Consider the following 6320-nt stretch of genomic DNA (forward strand, 5'->3'; position numbering starts at 1 on the left):
AGAATCATGGAAGGCAGTTGCACATGTGGAAGAGACCTGGTGACACCGGAAGGTTTCAGATTGATTACATAACGGGAGGTCAGAGCTTTCGGAATCAGATTTTAAATTGTATGAGGTTTCCACGGGTATGTGTTGACTCTGACCACAAATGTAATGAGCGTATGACATTGTTGGCCAGGAGGCCCCATCCGGGGAAGTTCGGCCACCGAGGTCAAGTCTTATTTCATTCGACGCTACAATAGGCGACTTGCCTGCCGGTGATGAGGATGAAATGATGGTTATGACAACACAACACCCAGTCCACGAGTGGAGAAAATCTCCAACTCGGCTAGGAATCGAACCCAGTCCCATAGCATGGGAGGCATGCACGTTACCACCCAGCTAAGCAGGCGGACACTCTGACCACAATTTAGTGGTTATGAAATGGTGATAAAAATGGAAGAAATTGCCATAAAGGTAGGAGCCAGGACGCGGATAAGCTGAAAGAACCAGAGGCTGGTTGATCTGGCTTTGCAACATCAACCAAAATGGCCTCGATTCAGAGGAAGCATTAGGCAACAATTGACAAAGACAGGAGAAAGAACTACCGTAGAAGATGAAAGGGTAGCTTTAAGACATGAAATAGTGAAGGCAGGAGAGGGTCAGATAGGAAAAAGACATGTCTACTAGAAATTCTTGGGTAACAAAGGAGATACTGAATTTCATCGATGGAAAGAGAAAATATAAAAATGCAGCAAACGAAGCAGGTGAAAAGGAAAACAAACGACTGTAAATTAAGATTGGTAGGAGATGAAAAATGGCTAAGCAAGAATGTCTAGAGGACAAATGTAACGATGTAGAGGCACGTGTCGTTAGGGGTAAGTAGATGCCACCCACAGTAAAATTAAAGAGGCCTTTGGAGAAAAGAAAAGCAGCTGTACGAGTATCAAGAGCTCAGATGGGAAAACCAGTCCTCAGCAAGGAAGGAACAGCTGAAAGATGGAAGGACTATATTGAGTGTCTATACAAGGAAGATAAACTTGAAGACTATATTAGAAATTAAAGACAATGTAGATAAACATGACATGGGAGATACGATATTGCGAGAACAATTTGTCGGTGTACTGAAAAGCCTAAGTCGAAACAAGGCTCTGGGCGTATACGACGTTCCGTTATAATTACTGATAGCCTTGGGAGAGCCACCCACAACAAAAGTCTTTTATCTGGTGAGCAGTGTGTGTGAGACAGGGGAAATACCCTTTGGCTTCTATGAAGCATATAACAATTCCATTTCAAAAGGAAGAGGTTGCTGACAAGTTTGGTAAGTCATGGCTGCAAAATACTAACACGAATTCCTTACAGAAGAAAGAAAAGAGTGGCAGAAGCCGGCCTTGAAAAAGATAGGTCTGGATTCTGGGGAAATATAGGAATACGTTAGGCGATATTGACTGAACTTAAAAGATAAGTTAAGGAAAGGCAAACTTCCGTTTATAGCAGTTGTAGACTTAGAGAAAGCTTTTGAAATGTTGACTGGAATACTCTTTTAAATTCTGAAGGCAGCAGGGGTAAAATACATGGAGCAACTTGTGCAGAAACCGGACGGCAGTTTAAGAGTCGAAGGCCTAGAAAGGGAAGCAGTGGTTGAGAAGGGTGTGAGATGTTATTCAATCGGTACATTGCGCAAGCAGTAAAGCACACGAAAGAAAGATTTGGATTAGGAATTAAAGCCCAGGAAAAAGAAATAAAAACTTTGAGGTTTGCCGATGACACTGTAATTCGGTGAGACGCAGCTCAGGAGTTGGAAGAGCAGCTGAATGGAATGGACTTTGTCTTGAAAGGAGGATATAAGATGAACAACAACAATAGCAAAACAAGGATAATAGAATAGAATAAAGTTGAATTAAACCAGGTGATTCTGAGGGAATTACATTAGGAAATGAGACACTTTAAGCACTAGCTCAGTTTTGTTATTTGCACAGCAAAATAACTCATGATGGCCAAAGTAGAGATGATATAAAGCGTGGGCTGGCAACGGCAAAGAAAGCGTTTCTGAAGCTGGGAAATTTGTTAACATCGAATTCAAACTTAAATGTTTGAAATCTTTTCTGAAAGCATTTGTATGGCACATAGCCATGGAAATGAAACGTGGATGATAAACAGTTTAGAAAAGAAGAAAATAGAAGCTTTTGAAATGTGGTCCTATAGAAGAATACAGAAGATTACATGGCTACCTCACATAAGTAATGAGGACGTAGACAACAGAACTGGGGAGAAAAGAAATTTGTGGCACAACTTGACTAACAGAAGGTATTGATCAGACATCGAGGACTTAAAAATTAAGTGTTGGAGGGAAGTGTGGAGGGTAAGAATCGTAGAGGGAGACGAGGAGATGAACACACTAAGTAGGGTCAGAAGGATGTAGGTTGCAGTAGTCACTCAGAGGCAAGAGGCTTGCATAGGATAGAGTGGCATGGAGAACTGTATCAAAGCACTCTTCGGACTGAAGACAACAACAACAACATTAAGAGGTCAGAAGATTTGGACTGTAAAATTAAATCGGTGCATTATTAAAGTAGAAAGGAAAGCTATAGATTTTTTATTTTCATCTTTCCAGTCAGCAAGAACAACACGAGAGGTTTAGTTCCTTCTGCCTGGGGAACTGCCTTAAATGGAAACGAATTGTTCATTCTTTTAGCAGATCGCCATCATTCGTGGTGCAGTAAAGTACTTGCCTAGGCGGGACATTTACTAAAATCGGAAATGAAATGAAATGATCGTATGGCATTGTTGGCCGGGAGGACCCTGCAGGGAAATTCGGCCGCCGTATTGCAAGACCTTTATAGCTGACGCCACTTCGGCGACTTGCGAGGCAGTGATGATGAAATGATGATGAAAGACACACAACACCCAGTCATCACGAGGCAGAGAAAATCCCTGACCCGCCGGGAATCGAACCCGGGACCCCGTGCGCTGGACGAGAACGCTACCGCAAGACGACGAGCTGCGGACACTAAAATCGCAAAGATGCAGAGAAGATTAACATGGTCCCTACGCAAGGCTGACATGCAAAATCGTGAAGCGAAAAAAAGTAATTAGCGTTGCTTCCTCCAGTTGGCATAATCAAGGGTTCGATTCGCGGCTGGGTTGGAGATGATTGTTTACTCGAAGACTGGGTGTTTGTGTCGTCCAGATCATTTCATCCCATCTTCATCGACACACAAGTCGACAAAGTGGCGTCAAATAGAAGTACTAGAACCACGCTGCTGAAGAACCCCAGGCGGGATATCTCAGCCAGTGATGTCACCCTATCATTTCATTTCATTTCTTTCAATATTCTGTACTGGAATAAGATTTAGAATCCTATTTCTGTTATGATTAATGTCTTACGAAGAGCCGATGGAAAGGCATCTAATCTCTGTGGTGGGGGAAGGGGGTGGGGCAACCAAATGAAATGCCCCTTGGTGGAAAATGATTCTTGACAAGGTCTAGCTTGCATCAACACCTCGTAAACCGACACGTGTGAGTTACTTCGACCATTCTGCGTTAACGTGTTCTGCAGCCTGCGACACTACATGGAAACAAATGACAAAAACTGTCAGCCTGTCAAGGCCTTGGCAATTACTCTCTAGCCGTCGTTTGCCGTAATTTGTATTGGCTTTAATATGCGAGGAATGGAGTTCGGTCGTCCTTAAAGCCTGTCGAGGCAGAATCAGTGCAGTAGGGTAAGCCACGCAGCCACACAAGGCGAATACCTCGCAGGACATACGCACGCACGCCTCGCCTTCCTGGTAGTGCGGCTCACCTTCTGGCTGGATGCGTCATGCCTCCGCGCTGCTCCGCGTTGCTGAGTGCTGTTGCGAAAGCAGCGAGCCGTGCGGGGCACGGCACGCTGACCCTCGCTCGCTGATCCCCCCTGCGGGCTTCCCACGGTATCTGCGGCTGGCTCTGTCCTCTGGCCGGAGACGTCGCCTTTCTACGCCAGGAATCTCTCGCACTGTCGCATTGGTAGCCTCGAGGGAAGAACAAAGAAACTGCGAGCATGAAACTTCGTGATGTTGTTAGTTCATCTCTACATTCGCCATTCGCCACGGCACATGTCTGCCTGCGATGCCTTGGCTGATTGATCGTTGGTTGGTTGTTGGAGTTAAAGACAGGGATGTAGTCTTTCGCCTCTACTGTTCAATCTGTACGTCGAAGAAGCAATGATGGAAATGAAAGAAAAGTTCAGGAGTGGAATTAAATTACAAGGTTGAAAGGATATTAATGATACGGTTCGCTGATGATATTGCTATCCTGAGAGAAAGTGAAGAAGAATTACATGATCTGCTGAATGGAATGAACTACAGGGTGTTTCAAAAATGACCGGTATATTTGAAACGCCAATAAAAACTAAACGAGCAGCGATAGAAATACACCATTTGTTGCAATATGCTTGGGACAACAGTACATTTTCAGGCAGACAAACTTTCGAAATTACAGTAGTTACAATTTTCAACAACAGATGGCGTTGCGGTCTGGGAAACTCTATAGTACGATATTTTCCACATGTCCACCATGCGTAGCAATAATATGGCGTAGTCTCTGAATGAAATTACCCGAAACCTTTGACAACGTGTCTGGCGGAATGGCTTAACATGCAGATGAGATGTACTGCTTCAGCTGTTCAATTGTTTCTGGATTCTGGCGGTACACCTGGTCTTTCAAGTGTCCCCACAGAAAGAAGTCACAGGGGTTCATGTCTGGCGAATAGGGAGGCCAATCCACGCCGCCTCCTGTATGTTTCGGATAGCCCAAAGCAATCACACGATCATCGAAAAATTCATTCAGGAAATTAAAGACGACGGCCGTGCGATGTGGCCGGGCACCATCTTGCATAAACCACGAGGTGTTCGCAGTGTCGTCTAAGGCAGTTTGTACCGCCACAAATTCACGAAGAATATCCAGATAGCGTGATGCAGTAATCGTTTCGGATCTGAAAAATGGGCCAATGATTCCTTTGGAAGAAATGGCGGCCCAGACCAGTACTTTTTGAGGATGCAGGGACGATGGGACTGCAACATGGGGCTTTTCGGTTCCTCGTATGCGCCAGTTCTGTTTATTGACGAAGCCGTCCAGGTAAAAATAAGCTTCGTCAGTAAACCAAATTCTGCCCACATGCATATCGCCGTCATCAATCCTGTGCACTATATCGTTAGCGAATGTCTCTCATGCAGCAATGGTAGCGGCGCTGAGGGGTTGCCGCGTTTGAATTTTGTGTGGATAGAGGTGTAAACTCTGGCGCATGAGACGATACGTGGACGTTGGCGTCATTTGGACCGCAGCTGCAACACGGCGAACGGAAACCCGAGGCCGCTGTTGGATCACCTGCTGCACTAGCTGCGCGTTGCCCTCTGTGGTTGCCGTACGCGGTCGCCCTACCTTTCCAGCACGTTCATCGGTCACGTTCTCAGTCCGTTGAAATTTTTCAAACAGATCCTTTATTGTATCGCTTTTCGGTCCTTTGGTTACATTAAACCTCCGTTGAAAACTTCGTCTTGTTGCAACAACACTGTGTTCTAGGCGGTGGAATTCCAACACCAGAAAAATCCTCTGTTCTAAGGAATAAACCATGTTGTCTACAGCACACTTGCACGTTGTGAACAGCACACGCTTACAGCAGAAAGACGACGTACAGAATGGCGCACCCACAGACTGCGTTGTCTTCTATATCTTTCACATCACTTGCAGCGCCATCTGTTATTGAAAATTGTAACTACTGTAATTTCGAAAGTTTGTCCGCCTGAAAATGTACTGTTGTCCCAAGCATATTGCAACAAACGGTATATTTCTATCGCTGCTCATTTAGTTTTTATTGCCGTTTCAAATATACCGGTCATTTTTGAAACACCCTGTATCTAATGAATGCAGAACATGGACTGAAAGTAAACCGAAGAAATACGAAAGTAATGAAAAGTAGCAGAAATGAGAACAGTGAGAAACTTAAAATCAGGATTGATGGTCACGAAGTAGATGAAGTTCAGGAATTATATTACCTACGCAGCAAAGTAACCAATGTCGGGCGGAGCAAGGAGGATATCAAAAGCATACTAGGACTGCCGAAAAGGGCATTCCCGGCCAAGAGAAGTCTTCTAGTATCAAATATAGGAAGAAATGTATGAGAATGTACGTTTGGGGCAGAGCATTGTATGGTAGTGAAAAATGGACTATGGAAAAGCCGGAACAGAAGAGAATCGAAGCATTTGAGATGTGGTGCTACAGGCGAATGCTGAAAATTAGGTGGACTGATAAGGTAAGGAATGAGGAGGTTCTATGCAGAATCGGAGAGGAAAGGAATATGTGGA

The 6320-nt window shown here is 44.6% G+C and overlaps 1 non-coding gene across 1 annotated transcript; it reads left to right on the forward strand.

The window, feature by feature from the left end:
• The first annotated feature begins 2967 nt into the window (after window positions 1-2967).
• LOC124778166 lies at window positions 2968-3072 on the forward strand. Its single transcript, XR_007015876.1, has one exon. It is a non-coding gene; the product is annotated as a U6 spliceosomal RNA (small nuclear RNA).
• Window positions 3073-6320: the final 3248 nt, after the last annotated feature.

This window comes from Schistocerca piceifrons, chromosome 2 (genome assembly GCF_021461385.2).
Source record: "Schistocerca piceifrons isolate TAMUIC-IGC-003096 chromosome 2, iqSchPice1.1, whole genome shotgun sequence".
Taxonomy (NCBI): domain Eukaryota; kingdom Metazoa; phylum Arthropoda; class Insecta; order Orthoptera; family Acrididae; genus Schistocerca; species Schistocerca piceifrons.